Source organism: Zingiber officinale, chromosome 7B (assembly GCF_018446385.1).
Source record: "Zingiber officinale cultivar Zhangliang chromosome 7B, Zo_v1.1, whole genome shotgun sequence".
Lineage (NCBI taxonomy): Eukaryota > Viridiplantae > Streptophyta > Magnoliopsida > Zingiberales > Zingiberaceae > Zingiber > Zingiber officinale.
In genome coordinates this window covers 80470332-80495184 of record NC_055999.1, presented here as the reverse complement: position 1 = coordinate 80495184, position 24853 = coordinate 80470332, and positions in this window count along the sequence as shown.

The window sequence follows — 24853 nt, the reverse complement described above, 5'->3', positions numbered from 1 at the left end:
TAAAACTAATCAATCAAAAGAGCCAAGTCTTGACCCTATTACAAGACAATCTAGGATAAGATCCAACAACCCATTTGACCAAATTTTGGGTGACCTAACCCTAGGAGTACGAACTAGATCATCCTATAGAAACCTAAGTCAAATAGCTCTTATTTCTAAAATTGAGCCCAAAATAATAAAAGAAGCCTTACCTGATCCAGATTGGATAATCACAATGCAAGAGGAATTAGCCCAATCTGAAAGAAACCATGTCTGGGAACTTGTACCTAAACCCACAAATAAATCTATAATTTATTGGAATGTATACTAAAACCCTAGTTTTTTGTATAAACATTTACTTAGAAATAAGAATCATATTGGTCAAATATCTACATTTATAAGTTAAGTGTAGTTGTTCGATTAATTTATATTGTAGATAACATGGTGTGTGGTGTCACACACAGAAGATCATGTTATCAATTCATTATAAATTATAAAACAGTAGCTCACGACTGAGAAGGAAAGGAACAGACCATTGGAATTGTCGTAGTGTAATTAGGTATTAGTTTATCTTGACTGATAAATTACACTAGTACACTCTGAGTATATTAAGCAGGACCATTTAAGGTAAGTTCTTTTTATACTGACTTAATAAAAGAATAAGACCTTAGTTATTATGGAAGTGTGTGCTCTTAATCATAATATAATAACAAGCACATATATTTAGTATTTATTTCTTTGACTTATCAAAGGGTGAGATTTAGCTCGATAAATCAATAAGCCCGATAAGTTGGGAAATGATATTAATTATAGTGTGTGTTGTTGATTATAGAAGGAAACTGTGTCCTAATAATCTAGGTTGATAATGTCCCCAAGAGGAGCTCATAAGGATTGTCATGTTAAACCCTGCAGGTGGACTTAGTCCGACACGACAATAAGGTTGAGTGGTACTACTCTTGGACTAAGATATTAATTAAAGTGAGTTGTCAGTAACTCAATTAATTAATGGGCATCCGACATCTTAAACACAGAGAGATTAACACACTCATGATAATAAGGAGCCCAAAATGTAATTTGGGATTGGTGTGGTAGTTCAATAATAATTCTTTAGTGGAATGAATTATTATTGATGAAATTAAGTTGGGTGTTCGGGGCGAACATGGGAAGCTTAATTTCATTAGGAGACCAAAACCAATTCCTCCTCTCGGTCCCTATCGTAGCCTCTTATTAATAAAGTATTATATCTACCTATACCCACCTTTATACCCATCCTAAGGTGGTCGGCCAAGCAAGCTAGGAACCCAAGCTTGGGCCGGCCAAGCAAATAGGATGAGCCAAGTTGTGTGGCCGGCCCTAGCTTGAATCCAAGCTTGGTGTGGCCGGCCACATTAAATCAAAAAGGATTTTATTTTTTAATCTTTCTTATATGGATACCATGGTTTTAAAAGAGAGTTTAAAATTTAAATTTTTCCTTCTATAGCTTTCTACAAAAGATTAAGTGAAAGGTTTGATATCTTTCCTTATTTGTAGTTAAAAGGAAGATTTTAATTTTTGATAAAACTTTCCTTTTATAAAACCATCCTCATGATTTTAAAAGAGAGTTTTAAAATTAAATCTTTCCTTTTATAGTTTCTACAAAAGATTAAGAAAAGATTTGATATCTTTCCCTATTTGTAGATTGAAAGAAAGATTTTAATTTTTGATAAAACTTTCCTTTTATGAAACCATGTTCATGATTTTAAAAGAGAGTTTTAAAATTAAATTTTTCCTATTATAGTTTCCACAAAAGATTAAGAAAAGATTTGATATATTTCCTTATTTTTAGATTGAGAGGAAGATTTTAATTTTAAAGATAACTTTCCTTTTTAGAAATCATCCACGTGTTTTAATAGAGAGATTTTAATTTATAAATTTTCCTTTTATAACCAACCATGAAGGGAAAAATTTATAGTGAAATTTTTATTTTAAAAATTTTTGGAAACAAATAAGGAAGTTTTAATTTTGTGTTTAAAACTTGCCTAATTTGGAGTTCTTAATGTGGCCGGCCATAGAAGGGGCTAAAAGGAATTTTTATTAAATTTTCCTTATTAACCAAGGGCAAGGAAAATAAAGGGCATTTTAATTATAATTAAATTTTCTTATTTGCTATGACCAAGGATTATAAAAGAGAGGGAAGGGGTGTCTTCATGGGTGACAACTCTCTTCTATTTTTCCTCTCTCTTTTCTTCCTTGGTAGTGGTCGGACATATGATCTCTCCATCTCCTCCTTTTCTTCCTCCTTAGTGGCCGAACCTCATCAACCTCTAGGAGCTTGTTTTGGTGGTCGGATCTAGCTTGGAGAAGAAGAAGAAGGAGGAGGTTTTGTTTCCTAGTTTTCCCTTAGAGCTTGGTTGGTGGCCGAGATTTATAATCTCTTGGAGAAGGTTGTTTGGCCGAATCTTGGTAGAAGGAAGAAGAAGGGCTTGGGTGGTTCTCATCTTGGTAGATCGTCGCCCACACGACGTCCGAGATAAGAAGAGGAATACGGTAGAAGATCAAGAGGTTGTTGCTTACAAAGAAAAGTATAACTAGTAATTATTTTCCGCATCATACTGTTGGATTTTTCGGGCCACAAAAAACCGCTTTTGCGTTGCGAAAACCCCGAAACCCTGCCACTGGATCTGTGCAAAGAAATAAAATTTCATAAAAATTTTCACGTATGAGTTTTCTAACCCTAGATCTAAACTAGATCTATAAAGGAGAAGAGCTTTACCTTTGATGCGATGCCCTTCGCTTAATCCCGCTCATCCAAGGTTCGTCGGATCTCGAGAGTATCAAAGTAGATACTCCTCTATGTGTATCCACACAAGCAAGAGATGGAGAAGAAATCTTGAGTGTGCTAGCACTCCAAGAAGTCTCGGCCAAAGAGGAGGAGAGGGAGAGAAGAAAGAGCTTGAGGAAGAAGAAGGAGGTTTCAACACAAAATGAAACATACCAATGAATTAGTGTGGCCGACCACATTAAGAGGGAGTTTTATCTTCATGGGATACCAAGAGTCACAACTCTTGGTAACTCCCATGAGGTGGCATCCCACTTAAGCAACCATGATGATGTGGAGCATCACCATTGGCCCACTTAATGTCAACTCACCAATGAGGTGGCAAATGGTCAAGTCAAACTTGACCCTTCATCTTCCTCTCAAGTCAAGTCAAACTTGACCACTTCTCTCCCATGATTGATCAAATCTAACCATTGGTTCAAGTCAATTTTAATTTAATGAATCTCTATTCATTGAATTAAATTGACTCAATGAGTCTAAGTCCAAATTAGACTCATCTAACACATGAACCAAATTGAGTCCAACTCAATTAGCCTAATTTGGATTACTCTTAATCCAATTTGGTTCATCACATGGACCTACTCCTTTAGGTTCATCAAATGAACCTAATCTCCATCTAATTACCCTTTGTGTGTGACTCTATAGGTTCTTATAACGTTGGCAATGCTCCTAAACCCATTTAGAAGCATAAGTAATGAGCGGTATCTAGCAACACATCATTACTACCCAAGTTATAAGAATGTTGAGATCCAACATCACCTTGTGACTACTAATTATGACTCTTCACAATATATGACAAGTGTCCTTCTATCCTAGATATCTAGATTGATTAATGTGAGGCATAGACCGTGTCATCCTCTAATCAAACTAAATCTTGAATCCCAAGTAGACTCACTCAATCAAATGAGCTCAATATCTCATATTGACTCATTTGGGCATGGCCATGCACTTCATTGTCTCACTCTATCAAGAATATCGATGTCACTCCCGTCATATAGGAGGGATAGATCTCATCTACATCACTCACATCCCTCCGCATAATTTGTTACATACCCAGTAATCGCCTTTATAGTCCACCCAGTTACGGGTGACGTTTGACGAAGCCAAAGTATGTAACTCCTTATGTAGGGAACCATGGTGACTTCAGGTCCAAGGACTAATAGTCATACTAATAGCCACATGAGAAAGTATATGACACTCATATAACGATCCATGATACTTTCTCATGGCGGGTCATTCAGTATGCATTCTCCAATGCATACCCATGTGTCAACTTGATATCTCTATATCCATGACTTGTGAGATCAAGTCATCGAGTTGACCTACATGCTAGTCTCCTCGTATTAACATTGTCCTTGAATGCTAATACTTGACTAGGAATGATTAAGAGTAGTGTTCCCTATATCATCTCACTATCGATTCAACTAACCGATTGATATAGGTAAGAACCTTCTACTCAAGGACGCTATTATATTTAGTTATTCGACACCAATACAAGTAAGTATAATAACCAAAAACAAATGCCTTTATTTATATACAAGAATATGACACAACGAGTCCATACAACAATCATCAAATGATTGGCTCTAGGGCTCTAACTAACACATACTAGTTTTTCTTTGTATGAATTCCAAACACAAGAGGCATATAATTCTAGGTTTCGAATTTATGATTCGATTTTGTGTTTTTTTTTCAAATTTGTGATTTGATTGTTCCTTTTGGTTAAACCTAGGGTTATATAAGGAAATTAAATATTAGATTTCATTAAAAGGCTTTGTCTAGGAAGTGGTGGTTGCTCCCATATCCAAGAAGGCCTAGTGCCTCGCTATGTTTAACCTAGAAGCCAATTTCTGAAATTAATATTTAATTGAATTTGTAACATGGGTGGATTTGGATCAATAATGTTAAGCATCGTTTGCGATCCAAGCCTAAACCACTAAGAACAGATAACTTAAATTTGGAATCAATAATGTTAAGTTCCATTTGCAATTCCGAATTTAATTTCTAAAGAACACAATAGGTTGTTAGGAAAAGTTAAACACTTGTACAAAATTTTTGTACAGTGGAACCGGTACGATATTCCTAGGATCAACCAACAATTGGTATCAGAGCTAGGGTTTGCCTCTGTGTGTTTGGTTTTCAGTTTAATTATGCACATGTCATACATAATTTAGGCAGGATAATAGTAGGATGTGCTAACTCTGTGGTTGCAGGCTCCAACTATTATGGTTTATAGATATTGTGTGTGATTGGACCCTTGGACATGTCAAGGGCATTTTATTGTGTGTGCATGATTGTATTTAACTAATGCAGCAGGAGCTGTATTAGCCCTAGGATTTTACATTTATGTTCGATCTAGACTTAATGTACATTCCCTTATGGAATATAGGATCAATGTATGTAAAATTTTATTCTTTCTATCACGGATCGTATCCTTCCGAGGTATGGTGCTATTGGAGGACCAGAGGCGCAGCGGAAAAGGAAGCTCGATGGACCCGACGTCATGAACCCTAGGGCTGGCAGCACACGATGGACAGTGATGGAAAAGGCCATAATAGTTGGAAAATTAATTTCCATATTTATTGCCTTTATTTACTGTGATGTGTGTGATGTATGCTTGCTAGGTTAAAATTCCTCACCTTAAATAACTAAATGGGAGAGGGATTTTAAATAAATTCCATGGTCTCCATTACTGGTTTGTAAGTGATGCAACAAGCTTGCGTGTTGGCTCTGTGTGCTTCCCTCCACAACGGATGGGGTTGTTGTAGATCACTAGATCAAACTTCCTTTATGGATGGTTATAGGAAATTATTTAGGAGCGTGTGATCTTCTCCAACTGAAGGGGCATAATCCTATTTAATGGACTAAGTATCAAGTAATGGTATACACTTAGACGCATTCAATAGTATCCTCCCCAACGAAGTCACTACTATTGTTTTACGTGACCAAAGGAATACCAACTATTAATTTGTCATGAAGCTAGGTGAAACCCCCTCTTACAAATGTCTGAATTTGTATACGACCACACTAACGTGGCATACATAATTCATGGTGTTTGAGGTAATTTTATTTGTCATAAAGTTAGGTTGACAAGATAATAAAATGGGTAAAACCTCCTCTTATAAATATTTGAATTTGTATACGTCCACACTAACGTGGCATACAAAATTCATGGTGTTTGAGGTAATTTAAGGTTGATAAGATAATTAATGGGTAAGACCCTCCTTTTATAAATACTTGATTTTGTATACGTCCACACTAATGTGTCATACAAAATTCATGGTGTTAGAGGTGTTGGTGAATTTAAATAATATTGTTTTGAGGAATCAATATTATTTTAGATTCAAAGTTTTGACCAAATATTTGATCAAAGACAGACCAACTATTAATTTTATTTGTCATAAAGTTGGGTTGACAAGATAATAAAATTAATGGATAAATCACAAGGATTTTGAGGTGTTGGTCTTGATCAAATATTTTTGTGATTCTTATGATTTCAAATGTTTGTCAATCCCCTAGTTGTTATACTATAGAATAGACTTAGTAGTCCCAATTATAATGATTGGAAATAGAACTTGGACTCTAAGGTAGATTGTCCTCTCAGAACTAAGAACAATATAGGTGTATTTTATTCATTAGTTGTTGAAACATGTGTAGTGGTAATATCTATCGGTACTTGGTGTGTAGATACAGGAGCCACTGATCATGTCTGTAATTCATTACAGGGGTTCCAGGAAACCCGACAACTATATGAAGGAGAAATCACCGTCTACATGGGCACTACTGCAAAAGTAGCAGTTGTTGCAGTGGGAGATGTTTATCCTCCGATAGGAATAAAATATGAATTTTGAGAAATTGTCTTAACATACCAAGTTTAGAAAGAACTAGATTTCAGTTTCTAAACTATTCAAATAACTTGATATTCTATCTCTTTTGATAACAAAGTTGTTATCAAGAAAAAGAGGGAAGTTATCTGTTCTGGTACATTGGATGACAATTTATATAAATCCAATAAATTCCATGATGCAACAAATGAAAATTAATAACACATCTTCTAACTCTAATAAGAGAAAGCAACCTTTGGAAATGAACCAATCATATCTTTGGCATCTAAGGCTAGGTCATATTAACTTAAGTAGGATTCAAAGGATAATAGCCGATGAACTTTTGGGTTCATTGGTGGTGGAAAACTTTCCAACCTGCGAGTCTTACTTGGAAGGAAAAATGACCAAGAAGCATTTTGAGTATAAGGGGTATAAAGCCAAAGACGTGTTGGAATTGATTCATTCTGATTTGTGAGGACCTATGACTATCCAGGCAAGAGGTGGTTTTGAATATTTTGTCTCTTTTATAGATGACTATTCGAGATGCGGGTACATTTACTTGATGCACCGCAAGTCTAAGTACTTTGATAAGTTCAAAGAGTACAGGGTTGATGCGGAGAAATGTCAAGGTATCAAGACACTGCGGTGAGATCGTAGTGGCGAGTACCTCTTAGGAGAGTTTAGGAGACACTTATCAGAAGTCGGGATTAAATCCCAACTGACTGCACCTGGTACACCCCAACAGAATGGTTTGGCAGAAAGAAGGTATAGGACTCTTATAGAAATAATTAGATCGATGATGAGTTATTAAGAATTACCAAAATCGTTTTGAGGATATGCTCTGAAAACGGAAGTGAACATAGTACCTTCTAAATTAGAACCCTCTACTCTCATAGAATTGTAGAATGGGCTCAAGCCTAGTCTAAAGCATATTCGGATTTGGGGTAGTCCAACACATGTGCTGAAGGGAGACACTGATAAGTTGGAATTAAGAATAAGAGTTCACTTGTTTATGAGTTATCCTAGAGAAACGAAAGGAGGTTTATAGTCCTAAAAATCAGAAGGTCATTGTTAGCACCAATGCTCGATTTTTAGAAGAGAACTATGTAATGAACCACATGCCCATAAGTAAATTTGTTCTTAAGGAAATAATAAAGGACACGTCTAATCTAGTACCAACAGTACAAGATGAGATACCACAAGAAACTGCAATACGTGCACAATTACAGACAGTGTCTCGTCATAGTGGGAAGGTTGTTAGACAATCTGATAGATTCATGTTTTGGGAGAGTCTTTGGACTTGATCCCTGGTGAACAAGAACCTGATCCCCAGACATATGACGAAGCGCTCCAAGATAAAGATGCAGCATCTTGGCAAAGAGTAATGAATACTGAAATAGAATCTATGTCTGGGAGCTTGTAGAACCACCAAATGGAGTAAAAGTCATTGGGTGTAAATAGGTCTATAATAGGAAAAGAGGGATAGACGGGAAGGTGGAAACTTTCAAAGCAAGGCTTGTTGAAAAAGGAAACTTTTTCACCGGTAGCCATGCTTAAGTCTATCTGGATTCTTTTACCTATTGCTGCTCATATGGATTATGAGATATGGCAAATGGATGTCAAGATAGCTTCCCTTAATGGAACTCTTGAAAAAGCATCCATATGAAGCAACCAGAGGGGTTCATTGCGAAGGGCAAAGAGCATCTAGTATGTAAGCTTAATCGGTCTATTTATGGACTGTAGCAAAGCTTCAAGGTCTTGGAACATCCGGTTTAATGAAGTAATCCAGACCTATGGATTTATTCAGTGTCCGGATGAGTCTTGTAGAAGTGTGATGGAAACGTGGTGGTATTTCTTGTACTATACGTAGATGACATATTTGGTAGTTGGAAACAATATCAAAGTGTTGTCGGAAGTAAGGGTATGGTGGTCCAAACAAGGACTTGGGAGAATGCACAAATTCTTGGGATCAAAATAATAAGGGATCGTAATATGATTATCCCAAGCTTCATATATCGATATGATCCTAGCTTGTTTTAGCATGCAAGACTCCAAGAAAGGTTTTCTACCTTTTAGACATGGAGTAACTTTATCTAAAGAGATGTCTCCAGAGACATCAAAGGAGATAGAGGACATGAAAACAGTTCCTTATGCTTCGGCTATAGGAAGCCTAATGTATGCTATGCACGAGACCGAATATCTGCTTTACCATGGGCATGGTTAGCAGATATCAAAGTAATCCAAGACTGGGACACTGGACTGTCGTAAAGCATATATTAAAGTACCTTAGAGGGACTAGAGATTATATGCTAGTTTACAAGGCAGATGATTTACTCCCTGTGGGTTACACGGATTCAGACTTCCAATCAGATAGGGACAATAATAAGTCAACCTCGGAGTTTTGTGTTTACTTTAGAAGTGAAGCCATAACAATGGAAGAGTGTTAAGCATAGGTGCTTTTCGGATTCCACCATAGAAGCAGAATGGCTCAGAAATTTCATGATGAACTTAGACATGATTTCTGGTTTGTCCAAAACTTATTACAATTTATTGTAATAATAGTGGTGCAGTAGCAAACTTGAAGAAACCATAAGTCCATAAGGCAAGTAAACACAATAGAGCGCAAGTACCACCCAATACGAGACATTATATAACGAGGAGAAGTTGTTGCCGCCTAGATTACATCAGGTGATAACCTGGGAGATCCTTTCACTAAGGCCCTTAAGGCAAGAACTTTTGATGGGCATGTTGAAGAAATGGGAATCAGATGTATGGCAGGACATATGGCAGCATAGTCTTTTAGTATAAGTGGGAGATTGTTGGAATGTATACTAAAAGCCTAGTTTTTTGTATAAACATTTACTTAGAAATAAGAATCATATTGGTCAAATATCTACATTTATAAGTTAAGTGTAGTTGTTCGATTAATTTATATTGTAGATAGCATGGTGTGTGGTGTCACACACAGAAGATCATGTTATCAATTCATTATAAATTATAAACAGTAGCTCACGACTGAGATGGAAAGGAACAGACAATTGGAATAGTCGTAGTGTAATTAGGTATTAGTTTATCTTGACTGATAAATTACACTAGTACACTCTGAGTGTATTGAGCAGGATTATTTAAGGTAAGTTCTTTTTATACTGACTTAATAAAAGAGCAAGACCTTAGTTATTATGGAAGTGTGTGCTATTAATACTAACATAATAACAAGTACATATATTTAGTATTTATTTCTTTGACTTATCAAAGGGTGAGATTTAGCTCGATAAATCAATAGGTCCGATAAGTTGGGAAATGATATTACTTATAGTGTGTGTTGTTGATTATAGAAGGAAACTGTGTCCTAGTAATCTAGGTTGATAATGTCCCCAAGAGGAGCTCATAAGGATTGTCATGTTAAACCCTGCAGGTAGACTTAGTCCGACACGACAATAAGGTTAAGTGGTACTACTCTTGGACTAAGATATTAATTAAAGTGAGTTGTCAGTAACTCAATTAATTAGTGGACATCCAACATCTTAAACACAGGAAGATTAACACACTCATGATAAGAAGGAGCCCAAAATGTAATTTGGGATTGGTGCGGTAGTTCAATAATAATTCTTTAGTGGAATGAATTATTATTGATGAAATTAAGTTGGGTGTTCGGGGCGAACACGGGAAGCTTAATTTCATCAGGAGACCAAAATTAATTCCTCCTCTCGGTCCCTATCGTAGCCTCTTATTAATAAAGTATTATACCCACCTTTATACCCATCCTAAAGTGGTCGGCCAAGCAAGCTTGGAACCCAAGCTTGGGTCGGCCAAGCAAATAGGATGAGCCAAGTTGTGTGGCTGACCCTAGCTTGAATCGAAGCTTGGTGCAGCCTGCCACATTAAATAAAAAAGGATTTTATTTTTTAATCTTTCTTATGTAGATACCATGGTTTTAAAAGAGAGTTTAAAATTTAAATTTTTCCTTTTATAGCTTTCTACAAAAGATTAAGTGAAAGGTTTGATATCTTTCCTTATTTGTAGTTAAAAAGAAGATTTTAATTTTTGATAAAACTTTCCTTTTATAAAACCATCCTCATGATTTTAAAAAAGAGTTTTAAAATTAAATCTTTCCTTTTATAGTTTCTACAAAAGATTAAGAAAAGGTTTGATATCTTTCCTTATTTGTAGATTGAAAGGAAGATTTTAATTTTTGATAAAACTTTCCTTTTATGAAACCATATTCATGATTATAAAAGAGAGTTTTAAAATTAAATTTTTCCTATTATAGTTTCTACAAAAGATTAAAAAAAGATTTGATATCTTTCCTTATTTGTAGATTGAGAGGAAGATTTTAATTTTAAAAATAACTTTCCTTTTTAGAAATCATCCACATGTTTTAATAGAGAGATTTTAATTTATAAAATTTTCTTTTATAACCAACCATGAAGGGGAAAATTTATAGTGAAATATTTATTTTAAAAATTTTTGGATACAAATAAGGAAGTTTTAATTTTATGTTTAAAACTTGCCTAATTTGGAGTTCTTAAGGTGGCCGGCCATAGAAGGGGTTAAAAGGAATTTTTATTAAATTTTCCTTTTTAATCAAGGGCAAGGAAAATAAAGGGAATTTTAATTATAATTATATTTCCTTATTTGCTATGACCAAGGATTATAAAAGAGAGGGAAGGGGTGCCTTCATGGGTGACAACTCTCTTCTATTTTTCCTCTCTCTTTTCTTCCTTGGTAGTGGCCGGACATATGATCTCTCCATCTCCTCCTTTTCTTCCTCCTTAGTGGCCGAACCTCATCAACCTCTAAGAGCTTGTTTTGGTGGCCGGATCTAGCTTGGAGAAGAAGAAGAAGAAGGAGGTTTTGTTTCCTAGTTTTCCCTTGGAGCTTGGTTGGTGGCCGAGATTTATAATCTCTTGGAGAAGGTTGTTTGGCCGAATCTTGGTAGAAGGAAGAAGAAGGGCTTGGGTGGTTCTCATCTCGGTAGATCGTCGCCCACACGATGTCCGAGATAAGAAGAGGAATACGATAGAAGATCACGAGGTTGTTGCTTACAAAGAAAAGTATAACTAGTAATTATTTTCCGCATCATACTAGTTTTTCTTTGTATGAATTCCAAACACAAGAGGCATATAATTCTAGGTTTCGAATTTATGATTCGATTTTGTGTTTTTTTTTCAAATTTGTAATTTGATTGTTCCTTTTGGTTAAACCTAGGGTTATATAAGGAAATTAAATATTAGATTTCATTGAAAGGCTTTGTCTAAGAAGTGGTGGTTGCTCTCATATCCAAGAAGGCCCAATGCCTCTCTATGTTTAACCTGGAAGCCGATTTCTGAAATTAATATTTAATTGAATTTGTAACATGGGTGGATTTGGATCAATAATGTTAAGCATCGTTTGCGATCCAAGTCTAAACCACTAAGAATAGATAAGTTAAATTTGGAATCAATAATGTTAAGTTCCATTTGTAATTCCGAATTTAATTTCTAAAGAACACAATAGGTTGTTAGGAAAGGTTCAACACTTGTACAAAATTTTTGTACAGTGGAACCGGTACGATATTCCTAGGATCAACCAACATAATTGGCACTAAGTGGATATTCAGAAATAAACTAGATGATAAAGGTGAAATAGTAAGAATAAGGCTAGACTAGTAGCAAAGGGGTTCTGCCAAGTAGAATGGTTAGATTATGACGAAACCTATGCACCCGTAGCCGGACTTGAATCCATAAGAATGTTACTAGTCTTTGCAGCACATAAGGGATTCAAGTTATACCAAATGAATGTAAAATCTGCATTCCTAAATGGGTCCATTAAAGAAGAAGTTTATATAAATCAACCCCCAGGATTTGAAGATTTAGACCACTCAAACCATGTTCTTAGGCTAAAGAAGATTTATATGGACTAAAACAAGCACCTAGGGCATGGTATAAATGAATTTCAACATACCTAATATCTAAGGGATTTAACCAACGCCAAATAGACTAAACCCTATTTGTTAAAATCTTAGAAAAAGATATCTTTATAGCTCAAATTTATGTAGATGACATTATCTTTGGCTCAACAAATACTAAATTCCTAAAAGAATTTACTAATGTAATGGAAAATAAATTTGCAATGAGCCTAGTAGAAGAACTTAATTTTTTTCTTAGGTTTACAGATAAAATAAATAAAAGAAGGAATTCATATTTTTCAAACTAAATACGCTAAGGAATTAATTAAAAAGTTTGGAATGAAAAATTCTAAAAATATAAATATCCCAATGGCGACTAATATTAAAATTAACTCTGACTTAGAAGGAAAACCTGTAGATTTAAAATATTATAGGAGTGCAATAGGAAGTCTATTATACCTAACTGCAAGTCGACCTGATATTTTATTTGCAGTAGGTATATATGCTAGGTACCAATCGTATGCAAAAGAATCACACTTAACCAATATAAAAAGAATACTCAGATACATTAAGGGAACCCTAAATGTAGGACTTTAGTACCCTAGGACTAGCACATTTGACCTAGTTGGGTATTCTGACTCAGACTATGCTAGGTGTAAACTAGATAAAAAAAAGTACAAGTGGTAGCTGCCAACTTCTAGGTCAGTGCCTAGTAAGTTGGTCCAGCAGAAAGCAACACTGTGTTACCTTTTCCACCATTGAAGCAGAATACATAGCCATGGGTGAATGTGCATCTCAACTATTATGAATGATACATACCTTAAGAGATTATCAATTAGAATATAAAAATACAAAAAAACTCAATTGATAACATAAGTTTAATAAACTTAACAAAAAATCCAATACACCACTCAAGAACTAAACACATAGAAGTTAAGCATCACTTTGTAAGAGATCATGTAGCTAAGGGTGATATTGTACTTGACTATATTTAGTCCAAATCAAATCTAGCAGACATTTTCACAAAACCCTTACCTGAATTTGAATTCAGTACACTTAGAAGACAATTAGGTATGTGCACAATATAATAAATCTTAAAGTTTTTCAAAATTACTCATTTTATTAAGTTTTTTCAAAACCATGTTTTAAAATTCTAGGAAAATTATTTTCAAAACTCCCAATTTTACTAGTATTTTCAAAGTTTGGAAATAGTTTAGGACTTTCTCCCTAGAAAATATGTACCCCTAAGTTTCAGCTAGAGTATCTCACAAGCACACTAGGATTACCTTACTTGTGTATGAAAAATACTTAGAATGATGCGAGATGCATAGGGTACTGCTTGGACTTCAGAATGCTTATGTCTGTGCATCGACATAAGTCTGAGCAATAAACATCAAAATCAAATTAATCAAGTTAAGTTATCCATGCTTAGTCAAACTAACTGGAACACCTACTTAACTTGACTAACCAAGTGAAAGCTACTACCTCAAGGTAAACAGCTAGTAGCTAAAAGTTAGACATTTTGTTAAGAAAGGAAGATATTTATGTTGAAGTTGTTTTTTTCTAAACATTCATACTTGGACTTTAGGACACTAAAATATTTTTTTTTGACACTAATACTGGGGGAGTGAAAATTTAAAATGATTTTTCAAAATTAAAGTTATTTTTAAAAGTGCAAATCTTTTTTTTGAAAAGTTATTTTTTTTTTAATTTTCAAAGTTAAACTCTTTTCTTTGAAAATTTAAAGTTATTTTTCAAAGTTTAACGTTTTTAAAAAAAAAAGATAAAGTTTTTTAAAGTTAAACTCGTTTTTGAAAAGTTTTAGTGTTTTAAATTTTAAAATTATTTTTCTTTTCTTTAAAATGTTCAAACTAAGATTCTCAATTTTTTAAAGCTAAGTACTCAAAATCCTTTTTAAGCTAAGTGTTATAAAGCTTAATATAGACTAAGTATTTTATTCTTCAAAACTCAGTATTTTTCCGAACCTTCAAAATCTTAGTTTGTTTAAAAGTATTTTCAACTCTCTTGAAAATGGTTTTGATATATGTTAAAGGGGGAGAGAAGCTAAAGTTAAGAAATAAAAGAAAATTAAGGGGGAGCTAAGAGCAAATTAAGAAGACACTTAAGGGGGAGTTAACAAATCAAATTAAAATCAAATTAATTATTCTTAACTTGTTCTATATTCTGCATATCTTAATTATTACATTGTCTCTTATACTTATTGATATATGTTTTACTTGACTTTGAATTGTGTTGTCATAATCAAAAAAGAGGAGATTGTTGGTACGGGAAGCATCAGACGATCGAACCTATGTTTTGATAATGGAAAAGGGTTTAAAGTTAAGGTTACTTGTTGTCTAACAAGTTTGAATGAACTTGTAGGAAAGTCCTAAGTGTTATTACGCAAAAGTTCTGGCTACGGTTAGGCAGGTGAAAACCCTAGTGGTAACCCTAGGTGGAAAGTTTTGGTGGGTTGAGCACTTTGGGTGAAACCCTAGAGTCGGAGACTTTAGGTGAAAATCCTGGTGGTCGTGAACCAGGTGGAAGAATGCACAGGTCGGGGATCGGTCGTTCAGCAGAAAAGTCCTGAAAACTTAGACACTCAGCAAAAGTCCAATCGGTCTGGAGGACCGGTCTGACAAAAGGTAAACTCTCCTGAGAGGAGTATGTGAGGATGCATTCCCCAACGAGAGAATAGTAGGTGTCGATTCGACCTAGAGTTTCAGCGAAACTCAAAGTCAGAACTAGACAGTCTAGAGACTATCAAAATAATTTTTTATTTCATATTTTATTATGCTAACTCTATTTTATAGAGTATGTTTGGTATTTTGGACTAACGTATCTTGTAGGGAGCGAAAAGGACTTAAAAGGCTTGGATGAACAGTGTCCGAAGCACCTCCAGGGTTGTTGGAGGCGCCTCGGGTGCTTTAGGCGAAGGCTCCACACAGCAAGGCGCGAAGGCGCCTTGGATGCTGGATGGAATGCGCCTTCCATGGAGCTTGAAGGCGCCTTCAAATGGATAAATAGCTCAAGCCACGAAAGCTATCGACTCCGATGCGGAAGGGATAAGTATTCCTGCTGGAGGCGCCTTCCATGGAGGCTGAAGGCGCCTTCAGCAGGCTATATAAGGCTATCTCGACCAGACGCACAACAACAACATTCCAAGCAACTTTCCCTTCTTCGTGCTGCTGTGAAAATGCTTCCTCGATGCTCAAAAGTTGTCCCGGCAACCATAGTGATGAAGATTTTTATTTCCGAGTCATTGGTATTCTTTAAGTCTTATAATTACTTGTAATCAATCATTGTACTTGTACTTCTTTCGATTGATTAGTGATTGCCCATCGAAAACACTCTCACGTGCGGGCCTTGGAGTAGGAGTCACCACAGGCTCCGAACCAAGTAACTCTTAGTGTTTGCGATTGTTTTGTTATGTCTTTATTCCGCTACCTATCTCCGAGTTTAGTTTTAAAACGAGCAATATTCACCCCCTCTTTAGCGCAACAATCCTACATTTACTCCTCTAATACTTCTTATCTGCCTAACCTCCAGTTAGGACTGGTTCACTCTGTAGACTTCTCACCACTACCAAGCCTTCAGTCACCTTAACCACTTGAACTTTCTAGTCATTCAGTAGACTACTCACCACTACCAAGCCTTTAGTCAACTTGACCACTTGGACTTGCAAGTCACTCAGTAGACTACTAACTATTACCTAATCTCCAGTTAAGACTTCTTCTTGGTTAGGTCAAGCTTGACCAAACTCTATTGAACATATTGACAAACAAATATCAAAACTTTAGAGGTTGATTGCAGCAATACTGGCATCTATTTAAGGGAGTGAAGGTTGCAACATCTAGCCCAATGATATCACATTTATTTTTTATAGATGACAATTTGGTATTTTTTTTTTAGGCAAAAAGGGAGGATTGTGTTCAAGTATGGAAATGCTTACATATTTATGAACAAGCCTCCAGACAATTGATCAACTATGAAAAGTCTACTCTTATGTTCAGTCTAAGTACTTTAAATGATGTAATTACTTAAATCAAAGGCATACTCTCAATGATAGTAGTAAAGGGTCATAATGTGTATTTAGATTTTTTGACTTTCTCATTGTGACACAAAAGGCTTCAGTTCGTCTACTTACATGAGATAATTTGTACAAAATTACAGGGATGGATTTCGAGGTTCTTTTCGATGGGGGGATGTCAAGTGATGATCAAATCTATGTTGCAGGAAATACCTTTCTATGCTATGTTGTGCTTTAGGATCCCAGTTTCTACATGCCAATAAATCGAGCAAGCTTGTGCTAAATTCTGGTTGAATGGTAAAGATGACAAAAAGGGAGTTTATTGGTCGTCTTGGGCTGCCTTGTGCAAACCAAAGAGTCTTGGAGGTATGGGTTTTCATAATATTTTATCCTTTAACAAAGCTCTTTTGGCTAAACAAGTTTGACTGATCATTCAATCTCCTTATTCGCTAGTGGCACGTGTGCTGAAGGGGAGGTACTTTAATCACGCTGATATTATGGTGGCAAGTCTTGGGTCAAATCCATCGTATGTCTAGAGATCCATGATGTGTGGTAGAAATCTTATTCAAAAAGGTTTGTGCTGGAGAGTTGGGAATGGGCATAGTATTATATTTTGAATGATATCCTAAGACAATCGTTATACAATTTTTACTAAATATAGATTCACTATTTAATTACATATTATATGTTTGATTATCTTAAACTCATTTACCGAATGTTCGTAATATAATTCATAGCATGAGAGAAATTGTGATTCGTTCATAACTAGTGATTACCTCTGCATGTGTAATTATGAAAGTATTGAAATTTTCCTAGTCATCAAATTGATGCATTCAGACATCATCTGTCACGCCCCGGGAGAGTCCCTGCCAGAGAAAATTCTGACAGCATCTCCCCTGTACGTGTGATAATCTGAAACTTATCTACAAGCTCTCAAGGCCCCTCAATCCTCGGCCAACATGGTCAGAACATATACAATAAAATAAACAAACATACACATAGTTTATATAGTACAACCTCCGGCTGACAATCACAACCACGCAGTTTAATAAAAACCTACACCACTACAATGAAAAACCTTCACAACAGAAAACATGGATAGCATACCCAAACCACGATATAAAATCCAAGAGTGCAAAACACACACATCACAAGTATGTAGTTCGCTAACAAGGAAACACAAGTCCGAAAATAGATAACCATCTCGACTCCTAGTGGGGACTAGCGACTGGAACCTCCTGACAGCTTCAACCTAAAATAGGAAAATAAAGCAATGATGTGAGTTTAACAACTCAGCAGCTATCAAGCTGACATGCATAGTAAGATATATCTAACAGTAATAATCATGAAGTATAGTCTCCTGATCAAAAATAGGAAATGCAAAGACTGAACAAGCAAAGAAGTTGTACTCACCTGGGCCTCCTATCCTGACATAAAGTTTGTTAGACCAAACCCATCATGTCTCCTGTATACATGTCAATCATATGCAACCATAGAAATGCAACACCCAATATGCAGCAATCACAAGCAATAAATGCAATCCATGCATATGATGCAAATGACAGGGTCACACCTAACGCCAGTCAGCCATCTCACACACGATGATGAGACCGAGTGGGTAGGGCTATAACAACTGTACACTCTGCTATCACTACTCCTGAGTGGCCGAGTAGATAGGATGTTGTCGGAGTACACCTATCCTCCTAGCCCAAACATAGTGGGGGAGCCTAAGCTCTCATCTCCCTGTATCATAGTCAAGGGGAGGGATATCTGCTCGCTACATGCTACAGTCATCGCTACCCATAAGCGAACCAGCGGAGTCCTGACAGAGCAAACTGCACACACCCTGCCTGATGTACCACTTACCCATTAGTGGTTGTGCGTGTAGATCATGTAACTGGCGATGTGCTCAACAATAATGGAGCTGATAATCGCTCGGCATGCAATCATGCAAGATGGTGCATGACAATAAGCATGTAGATCCTGATAGTATACACCTCCATATAATATGTACCAAAAAGGAAATAAATCCATACAATGATCTAGGTATAATAAATCTAGGTACACAAATCAGATATGTCAAATAACTAATCTATTCCACAGTAGGGTAATGTATGTCACTATTCTATGAACAAGAGTACGCATGGCAGCAATCAAGAGTATATAAGCATGAATGCAAAATAGATAACAATAAAGGTATACTACAAGTACTAAGTAGTGACATACCAAAGCAGATGCAAACATAATCTGTCACGCCCCGGGTGAGTCTCTACCGAAAAATTTCGGCAGCATCTCCCCTGTACCGGTGACAATCTGAACCTTACATACATACAAAATACATAATATATGTGCACAAAAGAAACACAACCACGCAGTTAATATTCACAGCCTACTCGGCTGGATAAAAGAAATGACAACAATCATGCAACTAATATGTAGCCCACACGGCTATATTAAAAACACAACGGAAAGTCGAAGGGGAAACCCACAAATACAAAAGTCCACAAAAACACATCACAAATATGAAGTCCGTAGTACAAGTATCAAAACATAATCTGTACTCAAAATACAACGAATACGAAATGAGGATAAGGAGAAACAAAACCAAAACTCATCCCTCGGATGTGACACGGGAAAGGGGACCGGCTGGCAATATGCTCCAAGCATCTCCATATCATCTATCTACTGCCTGAAAATCAAAATGGTATAGACGGGGTGGTGAGTACAGGTAACTCAGCGGGTAATGGACAGAATAAAGCATGGTTTGCATAATAAAGTAGAAATCAAGAATACAGTCTCCATAAGTAAAGAATAGAATCATGCTGTCAAAAGTATAGTACATCTACCTATATCTAATCCAACAATGGTATATAAATGAACCTGACATAATAAATGCACATAACATAAATGTACATACCCGAAAAGAACCAATACCATGATACCATGATCTGAAACTCACCGAGTCAAAAACATACTCCTAACGCCTGTGCAATACATATACGACTGCAAATATATGTAAAGTAAATGACATGTATGCGGCATGGCATCCATATGCAGCACACATAGCTCAAACAAGTGCAACATCACACAATCACATGCAACTAATAGCTACTAGTCATGTATGCAAATGTACCTCCACAGATGCACCGCGCATCATATGCAAAAATGTGCATGCATGACATATGGTCACCCCCGACACCTCTCCAGACACCACGACCCCGGTATAGCCGAGAGGCTTGGGTCCGTGACAAACCGTACAAGCCTCACGCACGTAACAGCTATAAAGCGACTGAGACTACGGTACACTATGTAGTTATCTAACTACATAGTTAAGGGTCCCTGACCACTCACAACCCAAGCCCTCTGACTACTGTACCCTCAAGACCCACTACTCCAGAGTGGTCGAGGCTGACAGAGTAACAATACTGAGCAGCTGAGTAAGCACGACAGGACTAGCTCCACTCCTAACTACCACTCTCCAACAGTGGCAGAAAGGACAGCTACACACAACCGACGACCCTCTCAACCACAAGGGAGACTATAGTCGTCAGTATGCAATGAATGATGAACATGATGTGAATAATCACAATATAGATACCATCATCAATCATGCAACCCCAGAAACCACCTCCTAATCATATCAAACATATAAGCACACAACCCAATACAAGATGGTCAATCAACTATGCAACTCCAATCACCACATACCCATCACGTATACACTAACTCAATAATATGCATGATCAACATGTAAACCGAATAAACCAGACATCCCTATGATACAAACTCTACATGTACATATGTACAGAGTCTAGATATCAAAAGTCGAGACTGTAATGAATTAAACAAGATTATATCAAGGGTCCAACAAAAGTGACAAGCAGGAAAAACAGCAATAAACATATTTAAGGAATGCAACCTAAATATCCAAATATAACCATGTTTTATAGTTCAAGGAACTAAATAGGAGATAAGAAAGGAATACCCGTCTCAATATATCCCGTATCGACAGAACCACCCACGTCACGTAGAACATCGCCAATCAAGGTCCTGTATCACATATACAATTTCATGTAACTATATATGTGTACTCTACAAATAGATGAATTAATTTACAAGTAACTAGCCAACTTTCAAGCAATAGCTAACCACGATTCCTACTCCTTTCTACTGATAAGTGTAGATTAAATTTCAATTTAGCTTACCCATCCATAAATCAAATTCCCATTACCGACCTTAGTTATCACTAATCCTTTCTATATCACCTAACAAGAAATGAACCTAAACATCATGAAAATCCATTTCAGATTTAGGTTAATCCACACTTACAATCCTCAATTATTGAGATAGCACAACTGAACATAATCTTACAACAGTTGGGTTACTTTAATCACTGCTAATTAGTCTTTTTCAATACCATCTACAAAAATTCCAGTAACCATAGTACACTCAAAGCCTTCCACCCCTGAACAACACAATTCACAACTCCTATTGATTCCATCATTGATCTAGCCAAGTAATTCACTGAACTTACTGCAACTAAGGTTAGATCAAGAGAGTAGAACAAGAACTAGCAGTGTATCCATTTTCCTACAAGCAGTAAACTACACTTTGCATCTTCACTGATCGGATCAAAAGAAAGAACAGTAGAGATTAGAGGATCTGTTCACCACTACAAACTAGTAAGAATAGTTGATCCCGTTACCTCTTCTCCCTTCTTTCACCGAAGATGATCGCAGCTTCAATGGAGGAAAGAAATCCCTAACAGAACTGTGGTGGCCAGAAATCAAAACACAACCTCCTGCTTCCCAAAGAGATCACCCGAATCAATTCCAGAAAGCCAGATTAGGGTTTTCGGATTCACGATTCAAAAAGAAAAACCAACCTGCTTACCTCAAGATCACGGCTAGAGCCCGATCTGTCCTTGTCGACGAACCGAGGAAGAGATCGGGAAGAAGGCAATGGATCTTACCTCACTCAATCGGTTGACGCTGGCCAGATCCAACGCCGGTGCCCTCAATCCCCTTCCGACAGCAGGCAAAAACCCCAAATCGAAGGTGCGTCGTCGCGGTTCGCCAAGACCAGAGAAGGAAAGGTTAGGGGAAAGAATAGGATCCCCTTCCTCCCGATGGTCCGAGATCCCTCCTCGCCAGCGCCACCGGGGAATAAAGGAGAGAATCGCCGATCGTCGGGTAAGCGTCGGTGTCGGGGTAATCGTGCGAGAGAGAAAAGAGGAAGAGAGGGTCGGGTCGGGCTACTGTGCGCGAGGGAGAAGAGGTTTAAGAAGAAAGAAAACGGGTTATCAGGTTCGAGTGAGTGAGGGAACCTTTATTAACATGGTCCACCTAGGGTTAAGGAATTTAAACCCTACGTATTTCTAAACAGACCTCCACTCCTATCCCCGCAAAACTAGTCATACGACCTCCGGAAAAATCCAGAAAAATTTCTAAAATTTCCTAAAATTTTCATAAGGTTATTCCTCGATAACCTTAAAATAAATTCGCATATCTTACATTCTCCCCCACTAATAAAAATTTGATCCCCAAATTTACCACTACCAACTAAAAGCAAGAAGTAGTAGATAAACTTATTCTAGTTACTGAAATAAACTTTACTCACCTTCAGTAAATAGGTGTGGGTAACTGGCTCGCATCCTATCTTCCGACTCCCAGGTGGCTTCTTCATCTGAGTGATGCCGCCATCTGACCTTAACCAGTCGAATTATCTTGTTCCGCAACCGGCGCTCTTTGCGGTCCAAAATCCGAACTGGAATCTCCTCATAAGATATATCCGGTTGAAGTACAACTGATACGTCAGTGAGAATATGAGAAGGGTGTGGTACATATCTCCTCAACATAGATACATGGAATACATCATGCACCCCAGTAAGTGATGGTGGTAGCGCCAGTCGATACGCCACCTCACCTATCCTCTCGAGAATCTGGAAGGGCCCAATGTAGCGAGGTGCCAACTTACCCTTCAACCCAAACCTTTTTACTCCCTTCGTAGGGGATACTCGTAAGAATACATGATCACCAACAGAAAACTCTAAAGGTCTCCGTCTCTGATCCACATAACTCTTCTGTCGATCCTGAGCCTCTGACAACCTGCGCCTGATGGTACAAACCATCTCTGCATCACGCTGAAGACTCTGTGGCCCCAAAATCTGTGTTTCCCCAACTTTTATCCATAAGGTGGGAGATCTACATGCTCTGCCATACAACGCCTCATAAGGTGCCATCTGTATCGCTGAATGATAACTGTTGTTGTAGGCAAATTCTACTAAATATAAATGATCCTCCCAACTACCTCCGAAGTCTATGACACATGATCTCAGTAGGTCCTCTAATGTCTGTATAGTACGCTCTGACTGACCGTCTGTCTGGGGGTGGAAAGCCGTACTAAATCGTAACTCGGTACCCATAGCCTGCTGTAGGCTCTGCCAAAATCGTGAAGTAAACCGCGGATCTCTATCTGAAATAATACTGAGAGGTACACCGTGAAGCCTGATAATCTCTCTACAATACAACTCTACCAATCGATCCAATGACTCCGTCCTACGGATCGGAAGGAAATGAGCAGATTTGGTTAATCGATTAACGATCACCCAAATCGTATCATGTGTTCGCCGGGCTCTAGGTAGACCCACGACGAAATCCATCGTGATATGCTCCCATTTCCATTCCGGTATCTGTATCTTCTGGAGTAAACCAGCGGGTCTCTGATGTTCAGCCTTCACTTGCTGACATACAAGGCATCGTGCAACGAAATCCGCGATGTCTTTCTTCATGCCAGCCCACCAATAAGAACGTCTCAGATCCCTATACATACGTGTACCACCAGGATGAATCGCAAATCTGGATCAGTGTGCCTCCTGAAGTAGGTCCTCCTTCAAAGAAGGTAGCTCAGGAACACACAATCTCCCCCGGAAGTATAGAATTCCATTTCCATCGCAAGAAAACCATGTATGCTGTTCTGGGGTAATTCTGCTACACAAAAACTGCAGATGCTGATCTGTAGCCTGAGTTTCTTTAATCCTCTCTACAATGGGTGACTGGGCAACCATAGACAACAGAATACCCCGCTCAGTCTGACCCTGCTCTACTAATCCCAACTCAGAAAATTTCTGTACCAGTTCTGTAACCATCACACGGTGACAGGCAAGAACTCCTCGGGATTTCCTACTCAACGCATCAGCTACCACATTAGCTTTCCCTGGGTGGTAGTTGATCGTACAATCATAGTCCTTCAAGAATTCCATCCATCTTCTCTGTCTTAAGTTCAATTCTTTCTGAGTAGATAGATACTTCAGACTCTTATGATCCGTGAATATCTCAAAGGTGATCCCGTATAGATGATGTCTCCAGATTTTCAGCGCATATATAATAGCTGCTAACTCCAGGTCATGCACTGGATAATTCTTCTCATGCTCTTTCAACTGACGTGAGGCATAAGAAACTACCCGTCCATGCTACATGAGTACTGCACCTAACCCCTGTAGTGATGCATCTGTATAAAGTACGAAGCCATCATCTCTAGAAGGAAGTACTAATATAGGTGCAGAAATGAGTCTTCGCTTAAGTTCCTGAAAACTCGTCTCGCAAAATTCTGTCCAGCAAAACTTCACCCCTTTCCTGGTCAACTGAGTCAAAGGTAGAGCTATGCTAGAGAAGCCCTCAACAAATCTGCGGTAATACCCGACCAGACCAAGAAAGCTACGAATTTCCTGTACAGACTTTGGCTGCTCCCAACTGGTAACAGCCTCTATCTTTTGTGGGTCCACGGATATACCACTGCTAGAAACAATATGTCCCAGGAAACCCACAGAAGATAACCAGAATGCACATTTGCTGAATTTTGCATAGAGACGTTCTCGCTGGAGCGTCTCCAATACTATACGAAGATGTTGCCCATGCTCTTCCTCGGATCGAGAATATATCAAAATGTCATCGATGAACACAATCACGAACTGATCCAAGAACTCAAGGAATACCCTATTCATCAGATCCATGAAAACTGCTGGAGCATTGGTAAGCCCAAATGGCATTACCAAGAACTCATAGTGTCCATATCGAGTACGGAATGCTGTCTTCTGTATATCTGAATCTCTCACACTGAGCTGATAATAGCCAGAGCGCAGATCAATCTTAGAATACACACAAGTATTCTTGAGCTGATCAAACAGATCCTCTATACGTGGCAGTGGATATTTGTTCTTAATAGTCACTGCATTCAGCTGCCGATAGTCGATGCATAATCTCATCGATCCGTCCTTTTTCTTCACAAAAAGTACCGGAGCTCCCCACGGAGACACA